Source organism: Lissotriton helveticus, chromosome 1_1 (genome assembly GCF_964261635.1).
Source record: "Lissotriton helveticus chromosome 1_1, aLisHel1.1, whole genome shotgun sequence".
In the NCBI taxonomy this organism is placed as follows: domain Eukaryota; kingdom Metazoa; phylum Chordata; class Amphibia; order Caudata; family Salamandridae; genus Lissotriton; species Lissotriton helveticus.
The window spans coordinates 1701406755-1701429506 of record NC_136057.1 but is presented as its reverse complement, the minus strand read 5'-3'; the positions used below and the strand labels follow the sequence as shown (position 1 = coordinate 1701429506).

General features: G+C 42.9%; 1 long non-coding RNA gene across 1 annotated transcript in view; it reads left to right on the top strand.

The window, feature by feature from the left end:
* The window catches only part of LOC144773991 (uncharacterized), a 148866-nt gene extending 130783 nt beyond the window's left edge, over positions 1-18083 (top strand). Inside the window, exon 3 of the long non-coding RNA XR_013600086.1 lies at positions 18002-18083. This is a non-coding gene — a long non-coding RNA (uncharacterized LOC144773991). The remainder of the gene's footprint in view (positions 1-18001) is intronic.
* Positions 18084-22752: the final 4669 nt, after the last annotated feature.

The following is a 22752-nucleotide window of genomic DNA, read 5'->3' as shown; positions in this document are numbered from 1 at the left end:
GCGGGGTAGGCTCCCGCCCTCCTACTTCCTGTTTCCGGTTGTCGCGCCGGCCTGCCTGACTTCCTGGTCGCAGGCCGGCAGAGTGACGAGGATGTTTGATTTGCGGTATTTATTTATTTATTTATTTATGCATTTTTATATAGCGCGGACTTTACCCGAAGGCGGTATTTATTTATTTATGTATTTATGCATTTTTATATAGCGCGGACTTTACCCGAAGGCGTTATTTATTTATTTATGTATTTATGCATTTTTATATAGCGCGGACTTTACCCGAAGGCGTCAGAGCGCTTCACATTAGGAACAGAAATGAAACATAATGAGAAACATTACAAAAGAACAGGTTGCAAAAACATACGTTACTTACATAAGGTAATAGTGACAATTGTGAGCAAACAAAATACATGAGGTAGTAAAAACTATGAGCAACCAAAAATACATGAGGTAGTAAAGGTAATAGTGACAATCGTGAGCAAACAAAATACTTGAGTAAAAATTGTGAGCAACCAGAATACATGGGTAGTAAAGGTAATAGTGACAATCGTGAGCAAACAAAATACTTGAGTAAAAATTGTGAGCAACCAAAATACATGAGGTAGTCAAAAGTGCACAAGAGGAAATGAAAGTGACAAGTGTGCAGTTATAAGAGAAAACAGAGTATAATTAGAGGTATAGTCCTGCAATAAGTGCTAGACACTCAGGCTCAGGAACAAGCGTTACATGGGCAAGGTGGCACTTGTGCAAGTATCAAAGGCGAAGACATGTGAGAGGTAGCAGCCGTGTGTTGCAAGGGCAGAGTGGTGTGTGCATGTTACAAAAGGGCACCGAACACCAGTACATGGAAAATACTGCAAAAAGGCAGACCCTCCAATCACAGGCATACACTGGGAAGGCACTTCCATGGTCATGGAAAGTAGAAATTATCAGTAGTGGGAAGTCTTCCTCACAAATAGCAAGAGGACGTGAATTACTTTTGGAGGTGTCTCTGGAGGAGGAGAACTTTGAGGTCCCTTTTGAAGGCCTGGGAGGAGGCGGTGGTCCGGAGCTTTTTTTTGTCCTCTCGCGGTTTGTAAATACAAAACATATTGCATTACAAATGTTATAGGTATCACATTTGCGAAAGTTATAACTATTGGCATTGTAAATGACGAAGCTATTAATTTAGCTATTAAAAAAAAAAAGAAACATAAATAAAAACTTTGCCATTTACAATACCAATAGCTCAAACTTTCCTAATGCGAGACCTATTGCATTGCAAATGCTTGTTTAACTAGTAGTGACATTTGCAGAGAGGTGGTGAAAGGGGGCTGGGCCTCCGACCAGCTCTCAGGAATCATGCTGTGTAGGACTTACAGGAGGTACCAGGAGGGCTTCTTGGCCCCCAAGGTCCCTCAGGAGTAAAGTGGACTTAATCTTGCAACCAGTGGTGCACCTTAAACTGCGTTTGCAGAGTGGTGGAAAAAGGGTGGTGGCTTCTGAAGACCTCTTAGCAAGCCTGTTGTGTGGGACGTATTGGGGATAACAGAGGGGATGGCCCCTAAGGATGTCCTTTGGAACCAACTACCCCTCCTGTTACCACCAGTAAGTCCCACACAGCAGGATTGTTCTGAGGTTTTTAGAGGCCACACCCCCTTTCTTCACCACTCTGCAAACATGCCTCCTGGCGCACTGCTAACAGGGGAATGACGTCCCTTTGGTCATTGAGGGTCCTTGAGGGCCAACTAGCCCTCCTGTTACATCCAATAAGACTCACATAGCTGAATGGCTTAGAGGTTGTCAGAGGCCACGCCCCATTTCTCCACCACTGTGCAGACAGGCTTCCTGGTGCACTACTGGTTGGGAGAAAAAGTCCACTTTAGTCCTGAGGCCCTCAGGACTAAAGTGGAATTCCGTCTACAACCAGCAGCGTACCTGGAGGTGCATTTGCAGAGTGGCGGAGATAGGGGGCGTAGCCTCCAAGTCCTCTAAAAAATCCTGCTGTCTAGACATTACTGGAGGTAATAGAAGAGGTTTATGGACCCCATGGCACCCCAGCATCCAAGGGGACTTCATCCCCCAACAGCCACTGCCCCATGAGGCGCATTTGCAGAGTGGTGTTGAAGGAGGCGTGACCTCCAGCGGCTTGCCAGGGGGTTTATTTATTTATTTATTTTAAGGGAGGGGGGCTGGGACATTTTCTGCCCTGGGTACCTCACCTCCTTTTTTAAAAAAAACATTTAAAGGGAGGGGTGCTGAGCAAGCCCCCTCCTGGGCCATTTTCATCCTCAGGGACCCCATCCCCTGGAGCCTGCCCCTTTATATATATTTTTTTAAAACAAAAAAGTGGAAGGGGATGGCAAGCAAAACAGGTAGTAATAGGAAACTGGCATCACAAGAAGTAAAAAGTGGGTCAGTTTTGCCTCGCATTGGAGACAGTTTCGGAGCGTAGAGGGAGGCTTTAGAAGCTGCTTTTTGTAAAACTGATGCCTATGATGAAGGGAAGGATATGTTTTATTTTTCTGTGCACTAGACACCCACTGGGTAAGTATACATGAACTACTAGTTCCATGATGCTGCGTGTTACAAAATGACACATGGCACATGGTCATGAGAAGACCAATAAAGAGACTCTCATTAATGGTGCAATAGTTTCCTCAATGCATGTGCAGCCCAAGCACTTGGACAAAGGTTCTTCTGAAATATATATATATATATATATATATATATATATGTCCAAAACACTGTTGCTTCTGCTGCAACGCTGTGACCCGTTGAAAAGTGGCGTACACTCCGGCGAAGCAGCCGGAAACTCTAGTATCCCATAATCATGTCAACGTACAGTACGCTCTCAGGAACCACAAACCATCCAGAAGTAAGTTTAAATCACGTGTGATCAAGGCAAGTCGCCGAAACGCGTTGTGTGATTAAACTGAAGATGTAAACTTACTTCTGGATGGTTTGTGGTTCCTGAGAGCGTACTGTACGTTGACATGATTATGGGATATATATATATATATATATATATATATATATATATATATATATATATATATATATATTCCAGTACAGTATCTAGTATGTTGTATTGACAGCTGACCCGTGACCAAGGAACCGGCTGGTTCCGAAACGCGTCGGGTGATGTTCGCCACTGCTGTTTAAGGAATAAAATTGCTTCATCAAAAATTGGGGCTCGGCGTTTTTCTTACGAAAGCGGTAAGGATACTTTACTGCAACATTTAGGATTGCAACCTAGCCAGATGCCTGCCGTCGCAAGGAGGCAGAGTCGACCTTTGCGAAAGAGACTTGATTATATATTTTTATATATATATATATATATATATATATATATATATATATATATATATATATATATATACATATACATATATATATATATATATATACATATATATATATATATAAGAAATATCAAAGTCAATTTCAGCTGCAAAACAGATTTTGCTGTCTATGTCCTGCAGTGCCCGTGTGGCCTGCAGTACGTGGGCAGCACAATCCTAGTGTGTTACAACATCTAAGAGCGATTAATAATGGGTCTTATCCGGTAGCCCGTCACTTTGAAAGATTTCACAACAAGGAAACAGCAGGACTTACCTATTTTGTGATTTATTCCGTAGCTAGAGATATAAGAGGGGGCAACCGTGAGAAAATGCTCCGCAAGTTGGAATCAAGGTACATAATAGAATTAAACTCTAAACAACCAGAGGAGCTTAACATTGAGGAAGATATGTATACGCATTTGTAAATCTAATGAATTTAAAGTATGATGATATCATTTATGCTGCCAAAATGTTTTTAATGTTTCTTAGGTTTTTCGTGTTGGCTAACTTGAATGTAATTTTAGACAGTCGAAGATTTGGGGGACATTTTGAGTATTCTTAATTCATAGCAAAATTATTGATTGTTATTTTTTGAACGAAACTTAACACCATGAGAGTATGCCCACATGGGCTTAATATTTGCTCAAACACAAAAATTGTGTGGCTATTTGGTTGGATAATGCCCACTTGGGCTCTACTCAGGTAGACTCGGCATTAATCAAAATATTGGTTTTTGCCTCGAGTTTTAAATCTGACATACCCAATGGTGTGGGGGTTTTGTTCGATAAATAAAGCGCACACAATTCGTTTTCAAAACATGAGAGTATAACGTAAATGAGTGCGCGTGACATGAATTGTAAATAACAAAAATCGATTTTTCATGTTCCCTTATATATACACATGCAAGTTATTGTGAAGTTTGTTTTCAATATATTTTATTATGAACCACGAACTAACAATGCATGTTAAAACTACAAGTCTGTCTATCATGTCTATGACTGTGTAGTCCAGGGTTCTCCAAACAGGTCCTGGAGGGCCGGATCCATGCCAGATTTTGTGCATATCCCCATTTAGATAAATGTAGTTATTTTTAAAATATAGCATGGATCCGGCCCTCCAGGACCGGTTTGGGGAACCCTGCTGTAGTCCAACACGTGATACGTAATTGAATGAATTTAAAATGGCTGCTTCTGATTTTGAAAATATCGGTGAGCAAGACTGCGAGGACAGTCGAAACGCGTCCGAACTAGGCCAAAATAAATCAATTTTTGGCCAGCTACACATGGCGTCGTGGTTATCTTTTTGGTTACAAGAAGGGTAACGAGCAGTACATATATATATATATATATATATCACCAGTAGGTAGTTATAGTTAGTACCTAGTTTACATACGAAAAGCATTTTTTGACTTGCCTGTAGCTTTGGCGCCATTTGACGAATCCTCACCAATTTTTCCAAACAAAGTGAAAAGGTAAGTTCTGTTGTGCCTGGGAAGTTTTGGGGTGATCCGTTAAGTGGGGTCTTAGAAAGGGGGTTTAAAAAAGTGTGTTTTTACATTTTAATTCCACCATATTTGGCAGAATGGTAGATGTTGTTATGCAGATGGTGCTTTTTGTTATTTGATGTAAATCAATTCAGTAGATTTTCGAAATGTAAGTTGAAAATTATGGTGATATCTCTGGTTGCGAAGCTTTCGCGAAAAAAGATGAGCTCATGCAGGGAAATGCCCAGCTCTGATTGGCTGCCAACACTTCAACCAGGAAGTGTTGGCAACCATCTTGGGACTCAGCTTCCCCGAGTATATAAGTGAGTAAGTATGAGTCTCAGGGAACGTATGGGTCAATGTTTGTATTAGTCTGTTAGTGGGTGTCTTACTGGCTATATGGTTGTGCGAGTGAGTACTTGAGTGGCTGTATGGGTAATTCATTGGCTGTGTGAGTACCTGTATGGGTGTCTGAGTATCTGAGTGTCTGTGTGGGCGGGTGAGGGGCTGTGTGACTGCCTGTATGGTTGAGTGAGTGGGCGAGTAAGTGGCTGTATGGGTTAGTGACTGTGTGTGTAAGGAGCTGTATGGGTGAGTGTGTGGATTGCTGTGTGGGTTTGCAAGTTCATGTGTCTATGGTATATGGGTATGTGAAAGGCATTATTGGTGAGTGATGGGGGTATATGAGTGAATATGTGGGTCAGTTAGTGAATGTGAAAGTAGCTGTACGGGTGAGGGTATGCTTCTGTCAGTGTCTGTATAGGTGAGTGGGTATGTGTTAGTATCTGTATGAGCAAGTAAGTGGGTGCATGTGTAACTGTATGAGTTATTAAGTGGCTGTGTGATTGACTGTATGTGTGAGTGACTAGGTGTGCGAGTAGCTCTATGGGTCACTGACTCAGTCTGTGATTGTTTCTATGGGAGGGTGTGGCTGTAGTGGTGACTGAGTGGGTGTATGTATGGCTGTATGGGTGAGTGAGTAGATGTGTGTGTAGGTCTATGAATCAGTGAGTGAGTGTGTAAGGACTGGTGTGAGTGTATGAATGGGTTTGAGAATGGTAGTGTGGGAGTGGGAGAGGGGGTATAAAAGGTTTTATGGGAGTGGGTGTGTAATGAATCTGTGGATGATGTCATCAGTGATGTCATTGAGATGTCATCAATGATGTCACTGACCATGTAATGAGTGATGTAATATGTGAGGTCATATGCAGTGTAGTGTGGGGGCATGAGTTATAGTTAGCCTAGCTAACTATAACTGCTAAAATTGTCTGATTTTGTACGAGTGAAATGTAAGCCTAATTATGACATCCCTGTAACCTTTGGTTATTTCAGTAAATTTCTCAGATTTTTAAAATTCTATTTCCTAACTATAATGTCCCTGTAACCTTTGGTTTATTCAGTGAATTTCAAAGTTTGTTTTCTTCTATTTCATATCTATAAGGTTGTTGGATTTTTTTCCTATAATTAGATATTGAGCATTACAACTGCACGGTGCACCACCTATTGTTGTATTTGTCATCTAAGTAGATTATCCGTCTTATTTCAAGATAATTTTGGTGTTTGCGATGATGTCACAATTGACTCGGACGCAGTGTAAATACCACGTGTTTTTGACAAAGTGTAAAACACATATATAAACATATTTTACATAAACTTTGAGTCTAGCTGTTTAGTGAGATATTGATTCATCTTTCCTTTTTCTATGCATTTCTTGAAAAAAGGAAATCTGAAATGCATTTTCCTTGTTCACAGCTACTCCGGCAGCCTGAATCTTTGTATACAGTTTTATATGTAGCTGTCTTATACACACTCTCAACACAAAGGCTCTTGTGAGAGCCACCCAAGAGTCCAAGACTTTGTTCATTTTCATGTAAAATATATTTTTTAAATGTTTAAATTTGCGACAACCACCACCACATTCAAAACTTTTAACTTAAAAATGAATTCTAACTATTACAATACACACATTAGTAACTTAAAGAACATGTTTGTACACATCTATTTGTAGTCACTTTAAAAAAAACTGTGTTTGAACCCTACTTCCCTTTTTCGCGACTACGCCAGGAGTCGCAGTCACTTCGGTAACCACGTTTTCCAAGAGGTATAAAACACATATATGCACACATTTTACAGTATTTTAGACACTGGGGGTTTATTACTGCACTGTTCAAAGTCATACTTTTATGTGGAGTTTGCACAAACACAATCTTTTAAACCAATTTTCCATGCTTGTGAGTACTCTGAGTACACCTAAGACGTCGGTAAACACGATGATCGTGCCTTTTTTTATACAGTGTAAAACACATATAAGCACACATTTTACAGTATTTTAGACACTATGGGCCATATGTAGGTGGCCAAATACCGTTCGGTAACACTGAAAATGGGTCGTTTTCGGCATTACCGACAGGTATTTAGCCATGTGAGATGTACGTAATACCGAATTGAATCGATAATAACGAATCGGTAAATAATTACCGATTCCTTATTTACCGATTGGTGAATACCGAAACAATGAATACCGAATCGGAAATAACGATTCGGTAAAAACCCCAAAAATGCGATATAGCAAACCTCGTTATTACTGAATATGACCAAATTCGGTAATAACGATTCGGTATTTACCACTTTTCCTGAGCAGGTGGTAATCCGGTGCAGTGCATAAAAACAGACAAAAAATGCATCTGTGTGAACACAATGGCGGCCCTCTACCTCATAGCAAGGGGGCTACACTTGAGAGCAGCAGGAGTGAGGATCTGGAGACGGGAAGAGCGGGTGTACAGACTACGCATCACATTGTTCCAATTGACTGAACCTGAAATCCATGAAAGGTACAGACTGCACCCAGATACCATCCTTGACCTAATACGGCACCTAAAACCCTATCTGGAGCATCAGACACCAAGGGCCCACGCAATCCCCACCCATGTCCAGGTACTCTGTTGCCTGCACCTCCTTGCATCAGGAAGTTTCCAGGGTGTGATAGCCGCAGTTGGTGGTGTGTCACGGAGCTGTCTATCCCGTTTCTTCAACTCCTTCCTGGATGCCATGATGGACAGAATGGAACATTACATTACCTTCCCCAGTACACAGGCAGAGCTGCAGAGGACCAAGCTGGAGTTCTACCAACTTGCGCAGTTCCCACACGTAATTGGCTGCATCGATGGGACCCATATACCCATCTGCCCACCTGCAGCAAGTGAATACATTTACAGAAACCGCAAATCCACCCACTCCATCAATGTGCAGGTGATATGTAATGCCAAGTACATTATAACAGACATCGTGGCCAAATTCGACGGGAGTAGCCACGACTCGTACATCTTCCGGAACAGTGGCATCCATACACATCTGCTTGCTGGTGAATTTGGAGACGGATACCTACTAGGTAAGTCAATGTGATACACCCTGATGTACACCCTGGATCAAGCTGTTGGTCACACAAATTAATGGCACTTTCTTCTCCGGCCTTATCTACTCACACCATATCTCAACCCAACCACCCCAAGGGAGAGGAGATACAATGTGGCACATAGGAGCACACGCAACGTGGTGGAGCGCAATTTGGATTGCTCAAAAGCAGATTCCGTTGCCTCCACAAAACTGGAGGTGCTCGTCTGTACAGCCCCATCAAATGTTGCAAGATAATTGCTACATGTGCAATGCTACACAATCTTGCCACAAAAAAAGGAACAGCAGTGGAACTAACTGACTCAGAGGTCGAGGACGAGGACAACCCTCAGCCAGAGCCCTGCGCAGTTGGTGTTGCAAATGAACATGATGGGAGACAGAGACGGGCAGAGATTACGTCAAACTATTTCTGAGTGAGTAACGAGACAGAGCCAGTAACAGTTACATGTTAAGGTGTTTATTAAGCACACCTCCAGTATTGTGATCAATGTCCAATCGGACATGGGTTACCTCACCCATCTCATGTATGGCAACAGGCATAGGTCTCTACTTCCTGCGTCCACGCGCTGTACGTGCACGTTCCCTAGCAACACTGTCTGGAGTGTTGGACTGTTCCTGTGCAGCCCCGTGGCGTTCACTGCGCCTCCTGCACTCAGTGGGTGAGGGCGTAATGCTACCACGGCTGGTAGCCTCCTCACTGTCCCCCACTCTTCCATTGTGGCCGCCTTAGCATTCTGCAGGAGCTCTAAAGCTGAGGTCATAGACACCATCCCCCTGGCCACATCCCTGCTGCAATGCGCCATCTCCTCCTGCATGGCCATGGACCTGCGACACATCAGTGATGTTGCAGTGGCCAACCGGTTCACAGACTTGGTATAGGCCTGGAGCCTCTGCCTCTCCCTGCGCCTGCCAAGACGGTCCTGCTCCAGCTGGCTGCAGAGGTTGTCCACAGAGGTTGCTACTCTCTCCAGTCCCGCACACAAGTTGTCTCCCATTGCACTGATGCCCTTTTCCATCCTGTGCATGTGCTTGTTGATGTGTGCCACCTCCCTTTGCATTGATTTCATCTCCCTCCATTGCAGGCGCTGGACCTTCAGCATGTTGCCTTCCAGTCCAGCAAACACACTTTCACCCTGCTCGGAAGCTTCTGGACTGTCCGGCCTTGCCCTGCGGCGTCGGGATGAACTGTGGGCGCCCTCGGATGGAGTACCAGCCCTCTCCCTGTTGGATCCCTCATGTATTGGACTTTGTTCGCCCACTGTGCCCTCCTCTGACGACTCCTCCATCTGCTGGAGGGTGGCCACGGCATGCCTCCTGCCTGACTGTGGCGGTGGTGGTGGTGTTGGTGATCTTCGCAGTGGGGACTGGGTGAGAGGGGATTGCGGCCTTCCCTGGCTCTGTGGTGATGGCTGTGGTGGAGGATTTGATGACTGTGATGGCGCGGAGCTTGTGGACCCTGCAGGCATGCTGTCATCCTCATGTTGCCTCCCCTCTAGCCTGGCTGACTTAGTTCTGCTGCCCTCTGCTGCACTGCGAGATGACTCGCCTGTAATGACACAAATGTAGATATACTCACTGCTCTGTCTGCAATGGAATTACATTAAACATCATGCCTACAGAGCACAGTGATTGTCCTGACGTAGCCAATTACTTTACCATGCTATTGTGTTTGCTAGCCTGACTGTCCTATACATAAGTTCACTCTGACTACATCACCCATAATGCATTGCAGGTAATCAGTAAGACATGGAGCGGAGTGGGAGCCCCTATGCCACTATGGGGATTGGGGTTGGGGAGGGGGTAGCACAGCATGCTGGGCATGCTTCTTACCTTGTTTTCTTGCTGCTCTGGCGGAGCTGTCTGCATCTCCCACGCCACTCACACTCTCCGGCTGGATGGTGGACTCCACCATCAGTTCCAGTGGTGTTGGTGCTGGGGCTCGGTTCTTTCCTCCACCTGTTTTGGCAGCCTGCCTCTGTCTCTCTGCCATCCTTAGTTTTGCTGTCTTCCTGAGGTCGTACCACCTCTTCCTGATGTCCTCTATGGTGCACTGGGTCACACCTATGGCATTGATTTTGTCCCGAATGCCACTCCAGATTTGGCTATTCTGTGACTCGGGCACTTGGTGGGACTGGGCTCCAAAACGCTTGTGATGGTTGGCTGACATCCTGGATCAGTACCTCCAGCTCCTTGTCACTGAACTTCAGTTTTCTTTTCCTATCACCTCCCTCCTTCTCCCGGTCCTGGCTTGCCATTTCAATGCTTATTATCTTGCTTTATTTTTCTTGCTTCTAGCTGTGAGGCTCTGTTGCTGCTGGCTCCTCAGCTCACCTGCCTGCCTGCCTCACAGTGAGCTCCAGGTCCTGTGCAGCTGCCTGGGTGTGGCCACTTCCTGTTTGGGAGGTAATTGGGTGATACAGGATTGGCTGATTCAACGAATTACGAATTTTTGAATTACCGATTCGGTATTTACCGAATCGGTAATGTATTCTGTAACTCCGATTCGGTATTTGTCTTTGGGTATTTTAATTTTTTACCGATTCGTTCACATTCGGTATTTATTACCGAATTTTAACGAATCGGTAATGTTTACCGATTTTTTATCTACATCGCATTTACCGAATTCTTAATACCGATTCGGTAAAATTCGGTATTAAGGATTCGGTATTCTTGATTTACCTACATATGGCCCTATGGGGTTATTAGTGCACTGTTTAAAATCATATTTTTGAAGGTAGTTTGTATAAAATGAACCTTTAAAATCGATCTTCTGCTTACGCAGTAACGGTGGGTGTGTCAAATATGTCGATACCCACAACGGTACATGGGGGCTGCGCTGGAGTTTGCAGCGTTGTTGCAAATATCACATGTGATTAAAAAAATAAGTTTTGGACACATAAATTGTGTCACTGATACGCGCATTTGTCAAACATGGGGTCAGAGTACCTCTACCATGACCCCTTATGGTTCTATTAAAAAAAGTGCCCTGGGAACCGTCCCAATACATTAAATGGTGGCCACAACTTTCTGTTCAGGTTGCATCCGGACAATCAGAGCATTCCCTCTGGTGCACGCTTACGCGACTTCATGCAAAAATATCGCTAAATATCCACGACCAGAGATATCACTATACTGTTTGGACTTAATTTCTCAAGAACTACTGATTGGATTTGCACAAAAAAACAAAAAGTCAAATCTGGGTAACAACATCTACATTTCTACCAAATTTGGTGTAATTCGACAACGCGCTCTTACAGAAATTAATATTACAAAGCGTCTTTTTTTTGCTCCATTTTTCTTGGCCCCCACCACACAGACCACCCCCAAACTTTCCGCGACACACAGAACCTACTTTGAAACTTTTGGTGGGAAATTTCAAGAAGATTGGTCAAACGATGGCAAAGTTATAACCAAGTCAAAAAATGCATTTCCTATGGAGACTAGGTACTAACTATAACTACCTACTGTCGACCGCCAGCAGACCTTATACGTACATTTAAAATGAATATGACTTTACCATTCATGACCTTTACAATGAAATTTGTTGTGAATGCATGCGTGGTAAAGGCATAGGAGTTGTAAAATCCTGCGAGATAATGGTATGCATGGTAACAATAGGTGTGAAAAAATCCTAGGACGTCTAGGTATGACAGTGTACATTGAAGTATAGCCAGCTAATGAGAAGGAACAATGGAAGTGGAGTAACAACGTTATTTAAAAAACATATTTTTATTTGTTATATATTAAAAACCATGTTGAAACTAATCAAATGAATAAGTAAAAAATGTCTATAACAACATTACATACAGAAATCATAAAAGGTTACACGTAAGTTGAATAATATATACAATAAACCAATAAAATGACAACATATACAGTTAATCAAAAAGATGGAACAAGCATAAAAAACTCAGCATAAAAAACTCATATGCATGGTAACAATACCTGCTTTGTAATTACCGCATTGTAATGGTAATGCGCGGTAATGGCCGCATTGTAATGACTGTTTCCCCACAGTTCCAGGCACTTTATCTGCGTTACAATGGATTCCTATGGAGTGGTCCTGATGCAAGGGATGAAGGATGTTGAAGATGCTTTAAGGATGCTGTGGATGCTACGCGGTCAACAGGGGTCTTTCTGCAGGGATTCCTTGGTTCACGAAGGTGATGAGTGGATCCTGGTTGCAGGGCCAATGTTCCACAAAGTGCTCTCTGGTCTGGCAAAGCCCAATCACCACTGGACTACCAGTTGCCTGATGTTGGGGTCACAGGCCAATCCTTTCTGGCTCGATAACTTCATTTCTGAGGGCCCCAGCAACTCCCCAACAGCACTCCCGGGCTCAGCAAACTCAGTTGCAACTCTGTGTATGTCGAGTCTTGGCCCTCATTGCTGGAAGGCAGTGATGATAGTGGCTTGAAGACTTTGGGCTACCAACTTGCCAGAGCAGGCTTTGACAGCTATTGTGTCCCTGTGCTGAGAACAGGAGGCCAGTCAGCTTGCCCTTCGAGTTCGCTTTGATTAATCAGGCTCTGGAGATGGCTTCTCTTTGAGCAGGACACGGCAGGCACAGTCCCTCTCTTTGCTAGCCACTAGGTGCAGCAGGTGCCGTATTGAATAGCACAGCCTCTCTTTACTGGTCCCACAGTGCAGCAGGGCAGTCCCTCTTCAGTCCTTCTTCCGAGTTTGTTGACAGCTGAGGTCTGGGTACCATGGGCGCCCTCTTAATCCTCAGAAAGGACAGGATGCAGTTTGTAGCCAGTGGGCAGCCAGGTTCCCTTCCACCTGGTGATCACTTCCTTTGGAGTAGGCGTCTGGCAGTGCCAGGGTGCACCATTCTACCCACTCCCAAAGATGGCAATTCCCAACTCTTGGTGATCAGACCTCCCTCGCCCACCCCCAGGGTGTGACTATCTCAGGGCTGCACACCCCTAGGGAAACTGGTTTGGCAACAGCTTTCCCCCCTTTGCTTCCTCTGGCAGCCTGTCAAACTCAATAATAGGGTAGCCCTCTCTCACAGTGTTACATATCTGCCCTTTCAAGGTGACTTCATCTTTGAAATCAGCCTTTAGGGGCTAACACCCAAGTGGTTTTCTGCAGGAGGGAGTTGACATCACCCTAACATGCAGTCCCTCACTGTTCCAGGTTCAAAACGTCTTTATTTCGATAAAAATTCATCATAAAAGACAACATACAACATCCTTCTTCTAAATAAAATAACTGGTCATCCAGATAATACATAGATAAAAACACAATGGTTTAAATACATAAAACTGGATTAAATTGCATGTTTAGACGTTCCAGAAATGCAATACAATTAAAACATCAAATTGTTAGTTAACTAACAGGTATCATTTTGGTGCCTAGCTCTGATAACCCAAGTCCAACCCAAAAATTTGGCAACAGCTGTGGCCGCCGGAATTGATGTTATAGTCCTCAGCCTCCACAGAGCTTCCTGGCTCACCCGTGTTCTCAGGTTCTTACAGATTGGTGTTAACCATTTTCTCCTGGGGGCTAGGTATGCAGGGCAAACAAAAAAGACATGGCCAATAGACTCTATCTGGTCACAACACCACGGGCAAGTGGCCAGAGACTGTCCCCCCCATTTATGTGTAAAAGATCTGGATGTATGACATTACAACGCATGCTTTTACCACGCATGCCTTTACAATGCGGTTTTTACATCGCAAACCTTTACAACGCATAGCGCTTTGGGGCGCTGGATAGTGAAAAGTTTAATTTACTATTCCAACTCCAGTCCCCGTGGACACTAGGGAAGGTGTTGGATAGTAAATTAAACTTATTCCCTATCCTAGAGCCCCCCCAGTGCAATGCGTTGTAATGGTTTGCGTTGTAAATACCACGTTGTAAAGGCACTGCGTGGTAAAAGTTGCGTTGTAAAAGTTGTTCACCAAAAGATCTTAATGGTAATGCCCCAACTCTAAATTGGTGATACAGTTTCCTGTCAAAATGCGCCGAAATTGCAGCACCCCAGATGCATTCTCCGAAAATATCAAGGAGACCACAAATCGTTTTCACAATAGGGGCTATCCCCCTCAAATACTGAATAAAGCACTGAAAAGAATCAACAATGTCCCTAGAGAGTCCACCCTCATTCCATCCAAAAGAAGCAAGAACAAATTCCCTGGTGTTGCACTTATTACTCCATATACAGATGAGAGTGCGAGAATTTATAATACCTTGCGCAAGCATTGGCATTTGCTCACCTCTATACCTAGTCTACAAGGAATCATACCAGCAAAACCCAAGATCACATACAAACGGAGCCCTAATTTAAGAAACATTCTCTGCCCCAGCTATATCACCCGAGAAAAAGGGGTGGATTGGCTCAGCAGCAAGCTAACAGGCTTTTACACTTGTAGGGGTTGCAATATGTGTGGTCTTGGTAAGGACAAAACCAAGGAGTTTTGTTTCAATACCACACATAGGTACAAAATCAATCATTACATAAATTCTAATACCCCCTATGTAGTGTATGTTCTGGGATGCCCATGTGATCAAATTTATGTGGGCAGTACAAAGAGGGCACTCAAAATCAGAATACAGGAACATGTCAGGGCACATAGGAATGGGGACTTTAAATATGCAATGACACATCATATGCTAGAAAAACATCTACCCAGTGATACTATCTGGTTCATGGGCATAGATCATATCCCAGTTAATCCTAGGGGAGGGGATAGATTATTAGCCCTACGCAAGAAGGAAGCGATGTGGATTTGCAGATTGAGGACACTGGAATTTGGCCATAATTTTGACGATGAGTTACATCACTTTTTGGCATAAGTTGACCAGATGTCCGAATTATAAAGGCCTTCAATATAGATGCTTTAAATTTGTTGTTCTGGTATAATGAATTTTTTTCAGGCTGCAATGTTCCTGCTATACATGCTTCTTTTCATTTTTATGTAATATGTTCCATTGTTGAACTTCCTGTTTCTCGAACTATTACCAGCAATGGGGCACAATGCCAACATCTCGTTTATATAATACAGATGTATTACATATAATGGATAGACGAGAATATGGATCATGTATTTTCTCAGTTTACTATGCTTTGATGTAAATTTTTCCCTTCTCCCTTGCACCTCCACGAAAATTTAGCCAGTTGATATGCCAGGTCCAGTTGGTTTGCTTTGTTCGTTCTGTCCTTGTCTTTTGCCTAGTTAGACTCCTCTTTCCTTCACTTAGATTGCTATTTACTTATTTATTATAACTATCTTTATTTTTTCCTCCTTTACTTTGTTCTTTATTATATGTTTCCAACTATTTAACATACATAATTAGACTCTTGTCAGACTTGGTAACGAATTACATTTTCATTATATAGTGCCTATTTTACTTTGTCAACATATCGTTATAGTTTCGTAGTTGGATGTTTCTTCTTTTTATTATTATGGGTAGGATTCGGTTACCAATTACATGCTTGGACACCGCTTTAACATGGCCGCAACAGTTATATTATAAGTCATTCATTCTATGCTTCATTCAGGTATGGAAACTTTTCCATTATGGCTGCCATGCTTCATGGCCTCAACGCGTCTCTTATAACTATTATACGAACAGTTACATTTCGGATCATCAGTCATGTTTTTACGTAATATATTTCTTTATAATTTTTACGCAATTGTTTCTGTGATTTTGGTATGTTTTATCGACTTAACATTTACCACGGATAGGACTTTCTCCTATCAGACGCCCTTAGACTGCTCCAACATGGCCGCCTCTTATTAGACGCCCTTAGACTGTTTCAACATGGCTGCCACGTTACATATTCACAATAAACTATCCTACATACATGGCTTATCGGGTTATAACGGCTTTCATTACCGTATATATTTCCATCAAACCTACAATTCCCTACCAGAAATTGATTAATACTGATCCTTTATTCACTTTTTCATAGGCTTTGCTTGTAATTTTGCCATTATACCTTCACTTCCTTACTCGTTTAAGATGGCTGCCGCGAAATGCCGACATCTCGGAGCTTGTCCGTCTTTATTCTCATATAGGTGATTTCAATCACATAATTAAGGCAGGTATATATACTAGCGCAGCCATGGCCTTTCACCATCAGGCGCTATTCAGACTGAGGGGACTCTACGTCTGGGCGGTTATTTCCCGCTTTTTCCAGCTTCTCCTAGGTGAGTGAGATTCGGTTTCTTTTGCTTTCCTGTATAATTCCTTTTTTTTCCATGTTTACTGCTTATTTTCTTTTTGGATTGTATCCCTTCATTCTTCTAACTTCCTATTTTTAGTTTCCTATATAAACCATACGCTGGGCATTTATTTTTCGCCCCCGTGTACTTTGGTTTTATTATCCATAGGCTTGTCCTCATTGATGCTTTTCTCCTTAGTGATCTCGCCACATATCAACATGTTACCACGTTTTAACTTCATATATTGGTGGCGTTTATAATAACTCCTCATGTCTTATTATCACTACTCATTCCATGGATATACTTTGCTTCGAGTGATTTTGTCTATCTCTATTCATTCTGTTATATGTTGTATATAGCCAACTGTTATATTACTGCTTTGATGTTTTTTTAGAATTAAGGAGGAGGAATCATGAGAGACCACATTTGATGTCAGGATCTCCGCTACAAGGGGCACTTGGATATCCCTAGGTATATCCCATCACTTTATTTTATCCCTTTTGGTCTCACTTAAATCCTGCAACCTATCTTTTAATAATATTTGTTGTCTTCTTTTTTTCTTCATCTATTCAGATGGCAGTGCACATCGCATTGATGGTGCACCATATACTAATTTCTTTATGCTATTTGGATTTCAAAATATTTCTCCTATAAAGCATTGATAGCCTATTATAGGTAAGCCGGGTTTACAATTTCTTATACCCTAGAATTATTATGTCTCCACTGTACAGTTATTTCTCACTTTGTTGAAATATTGCATTTGTGAGAGGACCATTGGCTATCTTCGAGTGTGTTGTGTAAGGACTTCATACACCAGCTCTTGATTGTTCCTAATATTTTGTTCATTTCTTTTTTCTCTTTATAGCACGTTTGCCAAGACCCCGTATATATACGATACCTCATGATTGAATAGTTTCATGACTATCCACGTGTATACTTACTTTTTAGTAAGTGTGACTTTTCGCCTTTGTTCTGACTATCCATGTTGATCTTCCGAATATGGATATTCTTGGATGATGTAATAGCTTGCCTGCATAGTTTGTTCTCTCCTCCTTTTGTTCTTAATTCCCCTTCTTTACTTTTGTGTTTTTTTTTTCCACTTATCTGTTTTCAGTTTTGGAGTAGAGACTGACAGAGCGGACTGCAACCCAACTGGTTTTTTACACCTTACCCTGGATATTTATTTAACTCTTGGTAGGTGCACTTCCCCTTTTTTGGGTTTTCTCATTAGGTGCCATGAGGGCCTCCGATTACTTCATTCCGTACCTTCTCATTACTTGTTGAGAAATGCTTGAAAATCTTTCCTTATTTCTGATTAAATTGCATCTAGTAATGCATCATCTGTTGGAACTGTATATATTCTTTCTTCACTTAGGAATTTCAATTTGTTTTAAAAAAAAGAATATGTCTTTTTTCATATGATGTTAACTTGGGGTACTGATTACTGGTCAATTCCAGGAATGTAGCAATTTAAAGTTTTTTGTCTTTATATGACATTCTCATAAGTGTTGATTCGCTTTTTTAATGAATGTGACCATTGTATACTCGGCTGGGTTTTGCAATGTTCCATTTTTTAATTGTATGTTTATACTTTTTGTCTTTTGTAAACACAGCCCTGAAGAAGTCCCGGCTGGGACGAAACGCGTCGGCTGTCCTTTTTTCTCTCTGTTGAAAAATAAATCATCCAAACAAAACGGACTTTTTGGACATTCATATTTGTGAATTTGTTGTAATTGAATTTGAAAACTTGTTCAGTTTATGGTGCACCTGTGCTTTCATTTAACTCATGTTTTAGTTCTGTTTAGAACTGGCATTGTGTTGGCGGGTGTCGTATCGGTGTGCACATGATCCCCACCTAAGGGTTTAGACAAGGGGAATTTTTAACAATATTGGCAATTTGTTTATCAGGTGCATTTGTATCAAGGTTCCGCCATCTACCATGTTTTAGAATTTCCTGTCAAGGCTCTTGGTAATGACATCCCAGTAGTTTTCAAACAAGGGGTCAAGCTTATGAGTTAGAAACCTACCAGTCAAGGAAACTAAGTCCGACTGGGCAATAAGCTGATTTCTTAGAGCCGCCCAATAAAGATCCTTGAATGCCTTTTTAGGAGGAAAAACATTTCTTCCGGGGTCCAACCACAACTCACTTAGACCCATAATCTCCAATATGGATTTAACACATTTAAACCACGGTATGTTTCCAGAACCCACTATAGATCTCACATCTTGGATTTCCTTTGCAAAGGAAGCAAGTTCCGGGGTTGTCCATATCCTCCTCCACAGTGCAACAATCCTAAAACGTGCTGCATCTTCAATTGATTGGCAACCTAGATCCATTAGCAGGGGTTTCATTGGGGTAGATTGGGGCAGACCAGCGAAACAACGTAAACATTTATTTTGCACTCTAACTAGGGGAGACAGATCAGAGTAACCCCAAAGGTCCGCACCGTACAATATTGCCAAACTTATTTTTGCTTTCAATGACAAAGTCAGCTAGCAGTGCACAACTGCTCTACCTGACTCTGGTGGTGGACTGGGGGGCTTGGTTTACTTGGAGAACCTCCAGAGTGGCACAATCAGTGCTACAGGCCCTGGGGTGCCCTCTAACTTATATGCCCTAAGTACCAGGGTACCATTTACTGGGGACTTACAGGTAAGTTAGCCATTTTCAATTGGGGATAGCCAATTCGACATATACTCTAGAGTCGGGACACGTCTGGTTAGAAGACCTCAGTGCACGATGTGAGTTGAGAAACCAGCAGCAACAGTTAAAAAACCTGGGGAGTGACTATAGAAAAAGATGCATTTCTTTACAGTAACAAATTAGCATTAGAAGTGCATATGGTCTGTAGTGACCTTGTGGAACATATACAGGAAGAGATCGTGAAGGTTGAGGGAGAAATTACACTCATGCATGGACTGACAGATGAGGGAGGGAGGGGACAGGGACTGAGAAAAGCAACATTTATTCTGGCAGATGCAGCGTGAACAGCTAAGTCATGAGGTGTTTCATACAGGGCAGGAAGGCAGGGTTAAGTCTAATGGGGTCAGAGGACTGATGACACTGGGGTTAAACAAGAGAAGCTCTGGTCTGCACCAATGGTCTTTGCTTTAGGATGCGCATGTAAAAGCCAAAATGTACCTTATGTCAATCTTTTGACTCTGTTGGTATCTACATAGTTTTTTTCAATAATGTGCTGTGATAGGCCAGGGTGTAGAGCTTTATGTGCTATATGGCAGTTTTGAATTTGAAGCATTCCTCTAGCAGCAGCCAGGTGAGTTGATTTGGGATTGGAGTGATGTGATCTGAGTTGTTTGTTTCGAAGATCATGCCCACTGCTGTGTGTAAGGTGTCCTTGAAAGATGGAGTTGTGACTTCGAGGACACCAGTTCGAGACCATCCCCCAGATTCATCAAAGTCATGTTTTGTGAGTCCTTAATAGCGAATTTTAAGGATTCGCTATTAAAGACTCGCAAAACGGGATGCATATAGAAATCGCAATATTTTTAGCAATTTCTACTGCATCCTTATTTGTGATTCGCTAATTGCTAATCGCAAATAAGGAATGGCTTTCCCATTCATTCCTATGGGCCTAAAGGCCCATATGAATGAATGGGGAGTCATTCCTCATTTGCGATTCGCAATTAGCGAATCGCAAATAAGGAAGCAATTTCAAGGGTGCCAGGGTGTCCAAAGGACACCTTGTTGCACCCCTGAAATGGTAATGTACACTGGTGTTGCACACACACATGTCCCAATGACATGTGTGTGTGTAACATACAACTTAGAAAAATGCACTAAAGTGCATTTTTCTAAGTTGTTGCTATTTACCACGTAGTCAGACTTCAGGGTAAATAGCGGCCCCAGATTGCGAATTTGCAATTTTGAAATGAATGAATGAATGAAAGCCGTCCTATATTGCGCAGACTTAGCCCATGGGCATCAAGGCACCTAACAGAAATAATACAAAATAATATGTACCGGGAGCCAGCTTACAGATAAGCCTCTGAAAAAAGCCATGTTTTTAATGCCTTCCTAAAAGGACCAATAGCCGGTTGTGCTTTTAGTTCCGGGGGAGGATGTTCCACAACCTGAGGGCTAAAACAGAGAAGGCCCTTCCACCCCACCTGACTCTCCGAACCCGGGGAACAGTCAGGAGATTCTTACTGGAGGAGCGTACGTTTCTGCAAGGAGTGTAAGAGACTAGGAGAGATCGTATATCTTCAGAGCCTTCTCCAAATAGCGCCCCGCAGACAAAGCATAGGATCTTAAAAGAGATCCTAGCCTGAATCGGGAGCCAATGCAGACTCTTCCTGGCTAGAGTGGCAGGTGAGCGGCTGGGGGCATCAAGAATAAACCTAGCTGCCGCATTTTGTACAGTTTGCAGACGTTGTATCAGGCCTGAGTTAATGCCCGAGTAGAGTGCATTGCAATAATCTAGCCGGGAAGTAACTAAGGCCACTACAGCCTGTTTACGGGCTTTCAGAGAAAGATAATGAGTAATTTTCCTCAAGGTCCTGATGACACCCCAGCAGGTGGAAACCGTTCTGTTTACCTGCTGGTCCATAGCGAGAGAGGTGTCAATCATCACACCAAGATTCCGGGCGGATTTTGTGGGCCGTGGGCACTCTCCGAGGGATGGGGGCCACCAGACACTTGACCAGACATCCTGTTCTCCCCCGAAGATCAAAACCTCGGTTTTCTCTCCGTTCAGCTTCAGTGAGTTATAAATCATCCACTGTGAGACTGCCTCCATGCAGTTCCTGAAGCTAAGAGCGGAGGTACTCACCGAGGGGGAAAGAGAGACCAGGATTTGGGTGTCATCGGCGTATGACACCACATCAATCCCAAAAGATCTTACCAACCTGGCGAGTGGGGCCACATATATGTTGACAAGAGTGGGGCTTAAAGCCGACCCCTGTGGTACCCCACAGCGCACAGGTTTAGGAGGGGACACAAATTCTCCTAGCTTGACCCTCTGCTCTCTCTGATTGAGGAAGGAGGCCAGCAGGCTAAGTGCAGAGCCCTCTACCCCTATCTCCCTGAGATGAGATGTTAAAATGGAGGGAGATAGGGTATCGAAAGCTGCTGTCAGGTCTAACAGGACCAGTAAAGTAGTCTGCCCCTGATCAACCTTTGTACGGATATTGTTAACGACCACAGTGAGAGCCGACTCGGTGCTATGGTGATTACGGAAACCATGCTGCGATGAATCCAAAAAGCCAGAGGAATCAAGAAAGGCGGTCAGATGTAAATTGAGATGTGTCTCCAACATCTTGGCTGGAGCCGGCAGCAGTGATATTGGACGACAATTCTTTAATATCTCTGGATCTAATGACGGCTTTTTCAGCAAAGGCTTGACCACTGCCTTTTTCCAGGACACTGGGAAGATGCCCTCCGTTATGGCAAGGTTCATCACTTCAAGGTGGAAGGGCAGTAAAACTTTCCTACAATCCTTCAGGATCCTAAGGGGGCAGGGGTCCAGAGGCGAGCCAGATTTAATCCTGTTCAGGAGCAAGTCTAACTGCTGGAGCGTGAGAGGAGGGAAATTGGACAGTTTACTAGAGGAGTCTTTAGGCCGGCAGTCCGTAGCCGATGGAATCGTGGGAGGGAGAGGATCCAATAGGTCCCTTTGAGATTCCAGAGAGGTATAAATATCCGCTATTTTTGTGTGAAATGGTTCATGCATTGCATTTAAGGAATCTCTAATTGAGATTCCTTAAATGCAAATAATCGCAATATAGCGATTTCTAAAATTGCGATTTTTGCATTTGGGATGATGCATCCCAAATGCAAAAATACCGCTCGCAAAGGGCCAGATTCTCAGAATCTGGCCCTTTGCGAGCGGATTTTGGTTTGATGAATCTGGCCCCATGTCCTCTAAAAAGGAGAGAATGCAGCAGGGTTTAGTCAGCTATCCTGAAGTCTTTGATATGTGGGGGCTAGGAGTGGAGAAGGAAGGAGGGAATGGACTTTTTAATTTTCTTTAAATGTTGAAGGGGACAGGAAGTTGTTTTCATCAGTTTATTGGCGCATTTATTCAGATTGAGAATTGGTAATGCAAAGAGATTTAAAGAATGGCACTAATGATGGTGAAATGCCTAGCGGAGAGATGTCAAGCCATTTTTAACCTGCCCAGGTAGGCAATCATTGTAGTATAGAAGCAAACATTCTATCTTATTTGGGTTTGCTTTACGGTGGGAAGTAGACATTCAATGTATTTGTTTCTCTAGAAAGTGTTTCAGGGTTGTTACGTTTGATGTGTTTAAGACTGTGGGGTATAGCTGAGTGCCATCAACATGTAATATGCTTAACTCCCCCATACTAAAACCTTTTACTCCCACCAAAATTGTTTACATGCAT